Source organism: Caretta caretta, chromosome 12, assembly GCF_965140235.1.
Source record: "Caretta caretta isolate rCarCar2 chromosome 12, rCarCar1.hap1, whole genome shotgun sequence".
NCBI classification, from domain to species: Eukaryota; Metazoa; Chordata; order Testudines; family Cheloniidae; genus Caretta; species Caretta caretta.
In genome coordinates, this window is record NC_134217.1 from 10,120,969 (window position 1) to 10,137,115 (window position 16,147).

A 16,147-nucleotide genomic window follows, 5' to 3' on the forward strand; every position below is an offset into this window, starting at 1 on the left:
TGGCTCCCAGCTCCAATCACTCCCACTCCCCTTCCACAACCAGGGTTAGAACCCAGGAGTCCGGGCTCCCAGCTCTAATCACTAGACCCACTCCTCTTCCACTACAAGGATTGGAACCCACCGGTCCTGACTCATGTCAGGACCAAATTGGAATGAATGATGGTGTGACCTGGCACACAGGATCACAATGCCACTCACATTTGGCCCATTTTGGTTGCGTGGCTGCCGATGAAGCTAGAACCTCTCTCACGCACAAGCTGCTGGAAATGCCTCTACTTGGTCTCCATCTGTCAAGGCTGATTCCCCACTCTGGCACTTTGAGTGCAGAAGGTGGGGGCCCACAAGGATTTTTAAAAATTAATATTTGACACTCCAGGCTTGTATTAAACTCCCAAGGTTGCAGCTTTTCTCTGACCTTGGCTTGGTAAACACCGCCATCACCCAAATGCAAAACCGCTTTTTTTGGAACTCAGGAAGGCACACTTGGGAATTCCTTGCTGTAGGGTGCCCTCAAGCCCTTTCACTCACACCCTCCCTTCCGGGGAAGAGCTGAGAAAGAAAACAAAGGAAATTAGCTATTGCCACCAGCTAAACAAACAACATACGCACAAACCTCTTAGGACACCAAAAATCCAACAACAGACACAAAGGGGAAGTTTTTTCCCCATTTTAAAAAGTTCTAGCCTTCCCATTGTCTCTTTTGGTCAGGTGCCCACTCCCTTTCCTTTACCTGGGGGGACTTTGTTAGCCCTTTACAGGTAAAGCAAGCAGAGAACAGCCACCAAGAGGGTCTTTATAGATAACAGGCTGGCTGGGTGTCCATAAAAGGGAGCTACCCTCCCCCCTTCACTTATCACACCATCATTACCATGTCAGACCAAAAATTTGAACCCCTGCTTATGTAGGACAGCCCAGAATACAACCTACCTCCACCACCCCACCAAAAGCCCTCACAAAACCAGCCAGCTGATTCCACTTGGCTCTTTCTAGAGCTGCTGAACTAACTGCATGGCTCAACTAGACAAATATTCCTAATCCTATAATTCATCTTGTAAAAAGACATGCTTTGTGCCGTTTACATCCACAGACCAAGAGTATTATTTATAAATCCTTGTGTCAAAGTGCCATAGCCCACTTTATCTTCCCTCTGAGCACTCTCTGCACACACACAAAATACACACAAATTGGAAGGACAATAATGGAGAAAATTAAGACTAGAGATAGAGCCAAGCAGCAAAGTGCAGATCCAGACCCTCTCAAAGTAGACCTCAGGGAGTCATCTCTAATTAGAAGTGTATTGTTTGTGCTGCTTTGTGTACTGACCCAGACTGTGTTTTGATGTCAATTCCAGTGAACTTTGTTTTATTTGGTTAATAGTACGTCAATATGCAGTTTCAAAATGATCTGGCATTATAGATATACATAAATCATATAAATATGCATATATATTTTAAATATTAATGGTGTCCTCAAGGCTACCTCCTTCCATGTTACAAGATATCTTGCTCGTAGCTGGCTGAGTTGAGACAGAGCTAGGCTTTGCTTCATGATCCTCTAAGACTGGGGAGCTCCAAAACCTTTTAATAGCATGGACCACATCTTAATAGAAATGTCATGCTTTTCCATAGCATGGACCACCTCCCCTCCAGTTTGTATATGCAGGGACCACCTACATCAAACACTTGTGGCAGCTACTGCAGTTGCTTGCGTGGAAGAGTAATATTAGGAAAGTGTGTATTTTTAAACAGCTGTAATGCAACTTCATAGCTGGAAGGAAAGAAGCCACCCAGCAGTATATGACTAACCAGTTCTCCATAAACCACCAAGGAGTGCAGAGCATTAGTGGTCCACAGAGCACGATTTTGGAACCATTGTTTGGAACCACTGGCCTTAAGCAACTAGGATAATATGAACATGCCGAACTTTCTCTGAAGGTACTTGGCTAGCCATCCTCTAGGCGGTCGTCAGTGCAACCTTAATCCTTATGTTAAAGTCAGGCTCCCACTGAAGTAGACGGCAGCTGTCTTGGACTTTAGTGAGGAGCAAGATTGGGTTCCTTGGTAAAAATTTCATTGCTAAGCTTCTATGCTGAGCCCTGCACCCCTACCCACTTAGAGAGTCACAGTGTGTTATAGTCCAAAATACCATAAGAACAGCCATACGGGGGTCCATCTGGACCAGTATCCTGTTTTCTGACAGTGGCCAATGCCAGCTACTTCAGAGGGAATGAACAGAACAGGTAATCATCAAGCGATCCATCCTCTGCACAACAGGTCCTATCAGACCTGCACATTAATTGCTCTTTCCTTCTCTCCCTTATCCTTTATTATTATTATAATGGGAGCTCCTGTGTAGGATTGTACAGTTTATCTACACCAGTGCAGCTACCCAAGAGCAAATCCAAGGTGTAGACTTGCAGAACTCCACTTCATTCTTGCTGCATCTTTTCCTTGTTCGAGTGAACCAGGAAGAAACTTTTTATTGTTTCATTTCAGAAGCGTAGGTGCTCAGCTGCTGCTTGAAGACAAGTGATTGCAAGCTCAGTTCTCTCTGCTGGAATAAGCATATAATGGCTCTGGGCTCTGAAAATGTTTTATAAATAGAGCACACATAAAGGCTGGCGGTGGGATACTGCTTTCATCCTCACTACCCCTCATTTAGGTAGTACTTTGCTGCAGTATTTACTTTTTTCCCCAGCAGCTCAAAATTAAAAAGTTGAAAAGCTGCAGGGATTTTATGGTGGTTTATTGAAACTGCATGCAGTGTGCTAACTGGGCTGTGTTCACTTATGGTGAAATTCATTCCTCTGAGAGGACCAGCACGAGGCCGACACACCACCACCTACAGCCTACGTAAGCCTTATAGCAAAGAGACCATAAGATAAGGCATAAGGTTTATATCTTAAACTTTCTTTGCACAAGGCTTAAATGGGACTTAAGTGATGCACAGGCCTTCTCCTGGCACTCTCCAAAGCAGTGAATTTCTCCCATAGAAAATAGCTGTGGTATGGAATTCAATTGGCTGCATTGCCCATTCTGGGTGGAGTGGAGAGTAGATTATGGAAGTTGGAGCATGAAAAGATCTATTTGGTCAAATCCAACCCTCCTTGTTAGTGGAGAATTGTCCCACTTTTTTGGCAGTCTAGTTTTAAAATGTGCCAAGAGATGTGACACGTCTCGAGAGAGATTATTCCACAGCTCAGTAGATTGTGCCATGGTGATAAATACCAGAAATTTCTCCATATACCTAATTATACCCCCTTGTACACTACATGATTCCACTCTTTCCTTGGTATTTACTTGCTCCAAATATTCATACGCTTATCCTTCCCCTTTAGCCATCCCTTAGAAATGCCATCTCTGCTAAATACATATGTGAATAATTCAGTCAATTCATTATCCTATTTCCCATTTCCAGTTTATGATGGTCTCTCATTTACTTATTATTCAAAATTGTTCAAGGAATAAATTTACAAATAATGTTTTTCTGTGCCTTTTCCTAACAATTTGTTATCAGTATTCACATTGGAAACTTTGGGCTCTGTATACAACATGTGGAAAAATAACACTTCCAACATAACATGTTAGAAAAAAATATTTCAATGATATGAAGTGACATTAGGAAAACACTGGCAATTTCCACAGGGCAATTAAATTTAGCTGGGGGCCAATTTATTTTTCACATAGAGTGCTGATGGGAGCGTTGAATTAGGGAGGGAAATAAAGTATATATAACCAATGGCTAAATGGCAAAAGGCAGGGAATTCAAAGTGAAGTTAGACACTAGACAGCTATATTTCCCAATGGGTTCCAGGATAGTTAGCCAAACAGCTCCCATAAAAGTTAACATGGGTATGTGGCTACGTCCACATACTCTTTGGAACGCTAGGCAGTGATCTCTTCTTCCTTCCTGCTGTTGTCAGAAGAATAATATAGAAGAAATATAAAATGGCCAATGAACCCTAACACAAACTGCCCTAGCTATTAACTGTTTCATTGCTAATGCATCCTACACAAATATCTTTGTCATGGAAGCATTACCTTGATGTTTCAATAATTATCTGATCTCACAGCAGATATTTGATGTGCCTACTATAATGCACCTGACAGTGCATTTTGCCTGCTTTACAGTACCTGGCACTTTAACAAGAAAGCAGTTTCTTTTCTCTTGAGATACCAACATGCAGGAGAGGGGTACCTGATATACTTTTCGTTTTTTCACCAGAGGAGCAGAGAGCAATATTATTGACAGCTGCCGCTTGCTTTGAAAGCTTAATGGATGGAGAGTACCACTTAATTGGAAATAAAACAGAATAAAAAGCAGGATAAAATCTTCCAACAGACCAGCCTCCTGTAGCCAGCATGCATTTCAATGAAATTAGCAAAATGTTAATTATAGACCTAGGCAGAACCAGCAAGATGCACAGAACTGATTTCAGCCTGATGGACCCTGCTCTTACGCCAGCCAACTCTAGAGTCCTCATGGAGGTTTTTAATAGCTATTCCACTCCTGCGGCATCCTGTAAGTTATTGCAATCAATTATGAGACCACAGGACCTGCAGTAAACCAAAAGTAGCAAAAACCAAAATATAGCGATGCCTGCTCTGCTTCTTAGGTTAGCCGATTGATCAACTGCCATTTTGTTTTTCATGTTCCTTAGCTAGCAGGACCCTGAAATACTGGGTGCTGGTGAGGAGGGGTGCAGACCAGCAAAAAGACATTTAAAAGCTACAGTTTGGGCTCCACTTTCAGTTCCCTGACATGCTATATTTAACTTCCTTATTATTGCACGAACCAGGCACACACATGGTATAATCTGAAATATCACATGCTGATCTCAGACCATTGCAAATACATAGGGCTTCTGATTTCAGGTTTTAAGCAATAAACGCTGATAAAGTGCCCCTATAAAAAAAGAAACCTGTGCTTATCCAATAAACACCGACAAAAACACCAGAAATGTCTAAGTGCTTGTCTACCGGAACAGCAATGTGGACTACAAGGGTGTGATTTCTAATGCACACTAGTGCTGCATATTAATTGTCTGTGTAAAGCCTGCTGGTGTGCACTAAAGGTTCCTTAGTGTACTTTAATGTAGTGCTGTTTGAAACAGTACTATGTCAAAGTGCACAAGAGACTATTACAAAGAGATTACTCATTACAGTATGCACTACTGTGATTAATGTATATTATATATACACATGACTCAATACAGTATATACAAGAAAGCCCTTGAAAACCCTGATTTTTGACAGCTACATAAAAACTCAAAAATTGCTAAAAATAAACCCTGAAAAATTAAATTAATAAATCCCAAAAGAGAAAAGCCCTAAAATACACAAAAGGGCAAAGCAAGGACAGACTGACTTTCTAAAGCCTTAGAGAGGTTGTAGTCCCTCTGTAATTAAGACAGACATGATTTCCCATTATGAGCCCAATTTTACCTGCTTTCCCTAAAATCCTCAAGAAAACGTTTCCACTTCAAATTGTGTGTCTGTAATCTGCAACCAGCAGACAATTTTTTCACCAGATGAGAGGCCATTCACACAAGGTTTTTTCTGTGGAAAATCTTCCACCACCCATCCTCAATAGCTGCAGTCCTGCCCGATATCCCGGGCAACAAGAGTTCCTGTTTTCTTCTTCCCAACCACATACCAAAAAGGGACAAGCACACATGGAATCTTCACTCCCTGGGCACTCTCCCTCAGGTGCCAGCTCTTAGCTTCATTGGCTAGGCTAGAATCGCTACCAGGAGCAACTCAATACTTCTCTCCTAGTCCCCAAGACAGCTCTAAACCACCATGTCCAGTCCCTGAATGGGATATCTCCTGATGGTATTACTGAGTGGTAGCAAAGTTAAATGAATGCGCTCTTCTCTCTCTGCACTGCATCTGGAGGTAACGGGAAGTAGCTCTCCCATTCTCCTAAGTGTCTAGGTCAGAAGCACTATCATCCCAGCAGCAGCTTTGTCCCAGAGCATGGATGATGCGGCACCACCCCAGAACTAGTACGTTCAACCCACACCCTGCAGGGAGCATATCGTGGTGGAATCTTCAGCACTCCACCTAGATGAGGCAGTCAGCAGCACAATATTCACCTCTCTCTCAGACATCTTCTGTGACCCTAGGGCAAGTCCCTTAGCCTCTCTGCACCTCAGTTACCCCACCTGTACAATGGGGATAATAGCACTGCCCTATCTCGCAGAGGTGCTCTGAGGATAAACACACTACAGATTGAGAGGCACTCTGGTATATGCCCCAATACCATACTAAATACGAAAGATTGAAAAACCCATTGTACTCTACGGCACCCTATACACTTATGTTGTTATAAACTCACGTTACCCAGGCTCAGTGCTGGAGCCCTAACAAAAAAAACCACCATGCTGGGATGTCACACAGGATGGCTTCCTTCACAGTTCTCAGAAGTACTAGAAAACCATTCCGGTTCCCCAAAAAAAAAAAAAATGACGGAGCAGCACACGGGACCACTCCAGCATGAATTGAATGCTGCCTCGGCTACTGCAAAAGGAGAAATTAAATCTTTTTCGCTTGGAAAAAACTGCATGAAATGGTTTCCTTCAGTTCAAGCCCTGCACTTCCTAAGGTAGCTGTTACCTGGATAAGTTATGCAGATATCAAACTATCCCAAAGGGCACTTGCTGTAATTGGAAATAATAGGTTATCTGAAGAATCTAATGCCGTCTGAAGAGAGAAAGGTCTGAGACAGAGATCAGAAGAAATGCCTTCATTTCAGCATGAGACACAGAGAAGGCAACTTTCATCTCCCCTTTTGAACTATACTTTTTCCCCCTTCCACACAGCAGGGAGTTTTATTTAATTAATAACTTCCAAAATGCAAAGCCTACAGTTTCAGTTAGAGCAAAATGTCAAAGATGACTTACTAATATTTGCTAATGACTGACAGATTAAGATTAATCCAAGTGTTTGGTATCAAGAAGAAGAAACACCAGACAACCACCACATTAGGAAGAACAGGCCTATGGATGCAATGTTACTTTGTCTAAGCAATATGAGTATTAACATTTGAGGTTCAGGATAGAGTTTATGGGAGAACTGAGACCAGGTCTGAATTTAATTTTAGGGACTGTCTGACTACATCTGCAGACCGTGAAAAGATAGTACCTTGGTTTCATTTTCTGTGCCCCTCCTAAATTACATCCAGCCCTCATTGTTTTGAGACTCTACAAGTGTGACATTTTTCAGCCCTGTCTCTACAAAATGGGTGAGAGGAATCAGGCTGGACTGATGGAGGATGGGAAGGGAGCCGAGATACGCTGTTTCAGGCTGGCTCCACATGGAGTGTGAAATTCACTCCAGGGCAGAGTCAGCTCAAAGCCTATGGTACGATTAAGTTCCACGTATGGCCTATATTGAGCATTTTGCTGACTTTCCCGTGGGAAGATAAATTAATGAACCTGTAATATGAACACGATGATATCAAGCAGAGCACTACCGATGGTTAGGAAAAAAAGCTATTTATTTTCTATGAAAAAATTTGAAAAAAAAAAATCTCATTTAGTTTGAAATGTTTCCCTTTATTGTTTAGGTTAAGCCCCAAACAAAAATTCTCTGCCCCCTTTTTAAAACCAAAAGTGAACCCACCAAACTTTTCAGATTTCAAAACCCAAAAAAGTTTGTAGTTTTCTATTTTTCATTTAAAAAAGGGAAGTTAGGATTAAAATAAACTTGCTATGAAATTTTCCATGTTGGCTAAAAAGCCATTTTCACCAGAAATTATTCTGACCAAAAAAAAAGGACCAGCTCTTCCAAACACTCAAACAAGGAAGCGTTTTAGGATCAGACCTGTGGCCAGAGAGAACATGAGTAGCATTCCGTGACTGATAACATGATCACAAGGCAATGGAGGCATTCAAAACCATAGAGATGTAATTTAAAAAAAAACAGGTAACCTACTGAAAATGAAACCTGATCTGGTGATAACTTTAGCCATTCAAGGATGATCTCAATCTCTAGAACAAAATCATGTGTGTTTGATGCTCTTTAACTTGTTTGGCAATATCACACTTACTGTAGACTACCCTAAACAATTTCCTTTGCCTACAAAAGTTACTGTCATCACTGTCTAAAGCACTATACACAATATGGGCCATAAAACGAAGAATAAGTTCTAGAAACTTGTTTCATACACAGCCATTTTAAAAGGCATACTATTTAAACAAAAAATTGGACTTCACTGGGTTTCACCAAGAAACAACTGAAGTCATGACTTCCCTGACTTTTCTCTGATATCCTAAAGCAAAGGATTTAAAACTGTGGAGTGTGCCTCACTAGGGCACGTGGAGGAATGTTCGGGGGAGCAAACAGCAATGCCAGGCAGTTTGTGCTAGGCCTGCATGGCAGGGCCCAGGACAGCCCCCACTACAGAAGGTGGGGAGGGAACACCACCTCCATCCCAATTCACCTCAGTGGGTCACCCAGCCTGTGGGTCAGTGTCCACATCCGCTGCAGCCGCACTGATTTCCACTACTGGCAGCCTCCATGCCCAGTGCTGGCTCCACCCCCAGAGACAGTCACATGTGCCTTCCCCCAAGGGAAGCCTGCTGCTGTACCACTGGTAAGTATCTGTGTATTTGAAACTTACAGGTTACTCCTGGGGACATTCTGCACCACTGTGCATGTGCAGAATTAATGTGTCCTGCAGATTTTTTTTCTCTGCAGAAAATACGTTCTGCTGAAGAGGCTCTGCAGTTATGCCTTTCGCCCACCAGGAGTTGCTGTGGCACCAGCAGTGAGTGGGGGTGCAGGGCCACATAGTGGCTGAGTAGGGGTTAGGGCTGCATGGAAATGGGGCAGTTGAGTGACGGGTGCAGGGCCACATGGGGACAGGGGGAAGTTGGCTGAGTGAAGGGTGCAGGAACACATGGGGACAGGGGCAGATGTACCTGACTGAATGGGAGAGGCTAGGGGTCAGCCAGGATCTGCATAGGGGAGGCTCCACAACTCCCTAATAATCCCTCCCTGCAAAAAAACCCATTTCATGATTTTCCCACCCACACCCAACAACCCTCCAGAGGTTCACTCCCAGGCTCCTTCCCAGCAATTACTTCTCTCTTGTTCAGCTCCTCCATTACCCCTGACTCCCCCAAGCCTTTGCACTGCTTCTGAGGCATGCGAAAAATATGTTTCTGTATTGTAATTTAAATAAATTACTAAAAATTTCTGTATTAATATGCCTAGTAAGGATCTGTCAATCTTTTTTGTTGTCTATATTGTTACAGACCTACTTGCTGACAGGTATTTTGAAATAAATTACCAAAATAATTGAAACTGGCGTGATTATATTGTGTTGTTTTGATAAATAAAATATGCAGATTTTTTAAATACTGTTTGCAGATTTCCCCCAAGAGTAGCAGATGTAGGTAATTGAATTTAAAAGTGTGTTAAGGTTTCTGGTAGGTTTATGAGTCGGCTATCAAGCATACTTTTGCATGGGTCTATTTTTGTCTGTGTTATGGGGCGGGGAGGAGGTTGCAATCAAAAATTGTAGCCCAAAGGGGGAGCTCAGCTTAAAAAGTTTGAAAACCACTGCCCTAAAGAGTACAACATAGACTGCTTTTGCATGAAGGATTTCTACATAAGACTGGGATTCACGGTCCCATATGGTTGTGAGTCCTGTATTGATTTAATAAGCAGCAAGACTTTGGGTCCAATCTTGCACCAGCTGAAGTCCATGGGATTTTTGCCACTCCTTTTAATGGGAGAAGGCTCAGACCCACAGTTTGGTATATCATTGGAATTCCTTGCATGTTACTCAATGTTATTTTGCACATATCTTTAATATGAATTACTCTGTTGATCCTTGAAAAACAAAGAAGCTGAGAAAACTGAATGCAGTAAAACCAAAATCTAGACTTAAATGGTTATTGACATAAAAAAATGCTCATTTTCTAGAAGACAGACATTTTATCATTAAAGATGTCTTTTTTCTCTCTTGCTTCAGAGATCCATTTGTCAGCATAGTGGACTAGTACTCAACTATATAGGGCTAGAGCCTGCAAACACTTAACTGTATGTTTTATCTTGTTTGCATGAACGGTCTAGCAAATGTCAAAGGAACAGCTCACAGAGATAAAGTTAAGCAACTGCACAAGTGTGTGCAGGATTGGGGCCATACTCCTTATACAGCCTATAGCTAATATTTTGTTTGTCTGCTTAAAGATTCGGATTCAAATTCTACTTAAGTTCCTGGGTTAATACAATGTCACAATTGGTAGCATTAGTATAACCACCATACAAAAGGAATAGAATTTTACTCAAATACCAAATTTTGAAAATATCAAACTATAACTAACACAAAGGTTAAGACATATTTATCATTATGTTGCGTAACTGAGAAAAAACAGGAAGACTGAAGGCAGATTGTGTGTATATTATATACGTTTACTATCTCTAGAAAACAAAACAAGATTATCTTTTCAAAAACACACACACAAGCGGCTCACCAAAGTTTTCCTCATGCTGTTCCTCCCTAGGTCTGGTCTTGAAAACTTCAGTATCAATCCCAAATCCTCTTGCTGAGGAACAAGTACAGTTTGACAGGATACTGCAGAATTGGATACGTTTTAGATGTGTACTGGAAATATGTTGCAATAAAGAGAATACTCCCGAACTCCCACTCAAAGCCTGATGTGAACTCAAAATAGACTATGGAGGTTCCACCAAAAAAAAAAAAAAAAAAAAGTTCTCTTATTCCCCCCACCCCAATGTTTCTTAAATTGTGGCTCTGGAAGTACAAAAAGATTGTGAGAAAGATTGTTCACAATACTCCTGGCCCAACCTGAACTCCCTATTTTTGTGTATTTGCAGGTCAATTTTGCAAGCTTTATGGTATGCATAACAAAGACAAGCCTATCCAAAGATACTTAACATTTTAAAATCCATTTATCACTGGAAACATAGAGAGAGAATTCAGAACCAATATGCCACTGGATTCCTTCCCCAGAGTACCCCTAGACCCTGGGCAGAGCCCCTTCACTCACAAGGCCTCTACTCTGCCACGTTTGGGTGTTCCACCACAACAGCCCAGCTATTAGAGACTCAGCCTACTGGCTGGGCCCTGAGCAGTCCACCCCCCTTCCAGGGTTGTCAACTAACTAAAAGAACTTAACACAAATAAGTTGTCCCACAGGTGGGCTAAGACCCTCTTTTTACAGAGAGCTTCTGTTAAGCTGTGTCCACAACTAGGCTCACAGGCTAATATGCAGAAATAATGCCATCAAAGGTCGATCAGAATCAGGCCCTCCCTTCCTTCAGGGAGGGACCATCAGGCACCGATCATCCAAGGAGTTCTTGCCTTCATACAGCCCTCTCTCCAAAAACTGGAGGGCTGCTTTTCTCTCTCTGGTCTGCCACCAATTGTGCTGTTTATTTCCCTTTTTAAGCTCCTCCTTCAAGGCTGATATCTCTCACAGGTGTGGTAGGATAGGGCCAACTGATCCCACACTAGCTCATGAACTTGGTGTTGCCCAGCGTGGGGTTTCGTAGAATCACAGGACTGGAAGGGACCTCAAGAGGTCATCTAGTCCAGTCCCCTCCACTCATGGCAGAACTACGTATTATCTAGACCATCCCTGACAGGTGTTTGTCTAACATGTTCTTAAAAATCTCCAATATGGAGATTCCACATCCTCCCTAGGCAATTTATTTCAGTGTTTAGGGAAAACTTCCTAATTGTCAGGGTGGTTAATGTCCAACCTAAACCCTCCTTGCTGCAATTTAAGCCCATTACTTCTTCTCCTATCCTCAGAGGTTAACAAGAACAATTGTTCTCCCTTCTCCTTGTAACAACCTTTTATGTACTTGAAAATTTATGTCCCCTCTTAGTCTAATCTTTTCCAAATTAAACTAACCCAATTTTTTCAATCCTCCCTAATAGGTCTGTTTTCTAGATCTTTAATCATTTTTGTTGCTCTTCTCTGGACTTTCTCCAATTTGTCCACATCTTTCCTGAAAGGTGGTGCCCACAACTGGACACAATACTCCAGTTGAGGCCTAATCAGCGCAGAGTAGAGCAGAAGAATTACTTCTCATGTCTTGCTTACAACACTTCTGCTAATACATCACAAAAAGATGTTTGCTTTTTTTGCAACACATCACACTCTTGACTCATGTTTAGCTTGTGGTCCACTATGATCCCCAAATCCCTTTCTGCAGTACTCCTTCCTAGGCAGTCATTTCCCATTTTCTGTGTTTGAACTGATTATTCCTTTCTAAGTGGAGTACTTTGCATTTGCCATGATTGAATTTCATCCTATTTACTTCAGACTATTTCTCCAGTATGTCCAGATCATTTTGAATTATAATCCTATCCTATCCTCCAAAGCTCTAGCAACCCCACCCAGCTTGGTATGATCCGCAAACTTTATAAGTGTACTCTCCATGCCATTATCTAAATCAACGATGAAGATATTGAACAGAACCAGACCTAGAACTGAACCCTGCAGGACCCCACTCGTTATGCCCTTCCAGCATGACTGTGAATCATTGATAACTACTCTCTGGGAACAGTTTTCCAACCAGTTATGCACCTACCTTATAGTAGCTCCATCTAGGTTGCATTTCCCTAGTTTGTTTACGAGAAGGTCACAGTATCAAAAGCTTTACTGAAGTAAAGATATACCATTTCCCCCCTATCTCTGGGCACCAGATTTATATAATTTTTGGTGGTGCCCAGAATGGGTTCAAGCAGAGCCATTCCATCCATAGGATGGACAGGGAAAATGGACCCAGAGCAGTCCTGTCCATAGGACAGACCAGAGCAACTGCCCCTGACCCTGCGCTTTGGGGACCCTGTGTTTCAGGGGGATGCGGGGTCCAGGGCAGCCTGGTGCTGGCAGAAGCAAGTGACCCGGCCCCAGCCGGCCCTTCTCCATCCCCATTCCACCCTTCCCTCAAGCCCCAGCTCTCACCTCTTTCTGGCTTCCACCTCCTCCCCTGAGCAACGCCAGGAGCCAGCAGAGCGGAGCGGGGCAGGCTGGGTCGCTTGCTGCTGCTGGTGCCAGGTCCCCGCTAGCTCCCCAGGCCACCCTGGACCCTGCATCGCTCTAAACCACAGGGCTCCCTGAAGCACGGTAAGCCCAAACATTGGTGGAACCGGGCCCACATTCTTAAATATTGGTGGAGCACGGGCACATATAACTCACCGCTTATGCCCCTATCCACAGGGCTTGTTACCCTGTCAAAGAAAGCTTTCAGGTTGGTTTGATACAACTTGATCTTGACAAATCGATCCTGAAGGTTACTTATCACCTTATTATGTTCTAGATGTTTGCAAATTGTTTTCTTAGTTATTTTCTCCCTTATCTTTCCAGGTACAAAAGTTAAAATGACTGGTCTCTAATTCCCCAGGTTGTCCTTATTTCCCTTTTTTAGATTGGCACTATATTTGCCCTTTCCCAGTATTCTGGAATCTCTCCCGTCTTCCATGACTTTTCAAAGATAATTGCGAATGGCTCAGATATCTCCTCAGTCAGCTACTTGAGTATTCTAGGATGCATTTCATCAGGCCCTGGTGACTTGAACACATCTAACTCATCTAAGTAATTTTTAACTTATTCTTTCCCTATTTTAGCCTCTGATCCTATGTCATTTTCACTGGCATTCACTATGTTAGATGTCCCCTCACTACCAACCTTCTTGGTGAAAACCAAAACAAAGAAGTCATTAAGCACCTCTTCCATTTCCACATTTTCTGTTATTGTTTTCCCCCACTCATTGAGTAACTGGCCTGCTCTGTCCTTGGTCTTCCTCTTGCTTCTAATGAATTTGTAGAATGTTTTCTTGCTACCATTTACGTCTCTAGTGAGAACTCATTTTGTGCCTTGGCATTTCTAATTTTGTCCCTACATACTTGTGTTATTTGTTTATATTCATCCTTTGTAATTTGACCTAGTTTCCACTTTTTGCAGGTTGTGGACCCCATCACACAACCCCTCATTCCAAAGTGAGTTGTGGGGCGAGGGTGTGTGTGAGAGAAATAGCCCACTTAAATTTGAATGGCCTTATTTAAAATGGAATTGATGTTAAAGTGTTAAGCAGCTTTTTGCTTTGAGATGAAGCCACAGAGTTTGAGGCCAGACGGGACCACCAGATCATCCAGTCCAATCTCCTGTGTATTACAAGACACCACCAAACAGCACCCAGTACTTAAAATGGGGGCTGGGGCCACCAGGGGTCAGAGACCCAGCCAAAAAAATATATATATATTTTTCCCCTCAAGCTGGGTCACTAAGAGGTGAACTTTAAGCATTGTTTTACCAAAGCTGCTACTCCCAGACTATGATAGAACCCCCACATATTTTTTCAGACAATTTTAAGCACTCTCACCTACGCCCCGCTCCCACCAAGCCCAACAACCAGCATTAGATCAAAGTGCAGCAGAACCTCAGTCTTACAAACACCTTAGGAACGGAGGTTGTTCATAACTCTGAACAAAATGTTACGATTGTGCTTTCAAAAGTCTGCAAATGAACATTGACTTAATTCAGCTTTGAAACTTTATTATGCAGATGAAAAATGCTGCTTTGAACCACCTTGTTTTGTCTAAATTAGGCACAGAAACAGTTTCCTTACCCCGTCAAATCTTTTTTTAAAACAAACTCTTTTTTGTAACAATTTACATTTAACCAAGTACTGTATTTTTTTGGGGTGGGGGATGTCTCTGCTGCTGCCAGACTGTGTACTTCCAGATCCAAACGAGGTGTGTGGTTGACCGGTTAGTGTGTACCTCTGGCATTTGTAACTCTACAAAAGTTCTACCGCTATCACAGCCATCAGAAGACTAAACCATTGTGTGCCAAAGGCAGAGAACAGGAGAGACCGAGATGCACCAATGGCATATAGGGCCTGACTTTTGACATAATTAAGGCCTTGCCTCAATCACAGACTGAATTTTTATGCCGATGAGCTCTGATGAAATTATACCCAGAGAGTGGACTACCCCCAGGCCAGAATTTAGTCATTAGTATACGTTTGTGCCAGGTCACCCATATCTAGGGTATATTGCATCCTTACTTTGCCCACAGCTCTGAAAGGAGTTGTTCCAAGTGGAGTAAGGGAGAATTATCCCCAAAAAGATCTATGTACACAGACCACAGCATGGACCACTTTGGGATTGTTGTAGCAACCAGGCAAGGTACTAACAAGCTTCAACAGGACTTTATTTTTAAAGTGGAAACCTCTTTACCAAGCTACTGCTGCACCCTCTGTAGCTCTCACTCCGCCTCCTCAACTTCCCCCACCTCATTTCTGTTTTCTGTCCTTTCAGACTCCCAACAGCCAGTGCTCCCAATTCTAATAATTACAAGCAACATCTAAACACCACATTCCCTCCGCTCTTAAGAAACTCTCCCATTTAAAATAAACATTATCGTTCTAACCACAGGAACAAATATGAAACAAGACACTATACTGTTGGCAGAAGTATTACACTGAAAACACTGTAGATACTACATAACATAGTCTCTAGTCCAGACAGGTGGTCGTCTGGGTCTGACAGGCCGTCTCTCAAGCCCCGGTCCCAGTGCAATGTCTTGTTGTGTTGGTACTATGGTGAAGTCATCCAATACCGACTGGGTGTTGGCAGATTCTCCTCTTGGTACATAGGCAGGTGCAAGATAAGAAGCATTCCATACCCACCCATCAGAAAGTCGATAGGTGTAAGGTCCCTTCTTCTCTATGATTTTAAGAGGAGCTGTGAATTTATGGTCCCCTTTGTGTAAAATTCCAGATTTTCGTATTCTAACGAGGGAACCACACTCAAACTTTGGTTCCTTAGCACCCCAGCGTTTGTCTGTGAAAACCTTAGATTTTGCTTGGTTCTGTTCAACTGTTTTTTTCCACATCATCCTCGGTTGGGGCATCAGGTCGTGCCTTTAACAATCCAGCAATGTTCAGTTTAATATTCATCCGTTTCCCATGCAGTAACTCTGCGGGTGATCTTTGCGTTGTGGCATGTCGTATAGCCCGGTATGCTTGCAAGAAATCAGTAGTGAAGGGTATCCACAATCTCCCTTCCAGTTTAGCCGTTTGCAAACTTTCTTTCAAACTTCTGTTAAACTGTTTGATTTCCCCATGGGCTTGAGGGTAATATAGGGATGACCTTC

At 42.6% G+C, this 16,147-nt stretch overlaps 1 protein-coding gene across 1 annotated transcript in view; it reads right to left on the minus strand.

Annotated features, from left to right (window-relative positions):
- The window catches only part of NECAB2 (N-terminal EF-hand calcium binding protein 2), a 359,662-nt gene that overhangs the window by 329,686 nt on the left and 13,829 nt on the right, over window positions 1-16,147 (minus strand). The gene's annotated exons all lie outside the window — the stretch shown is intronic.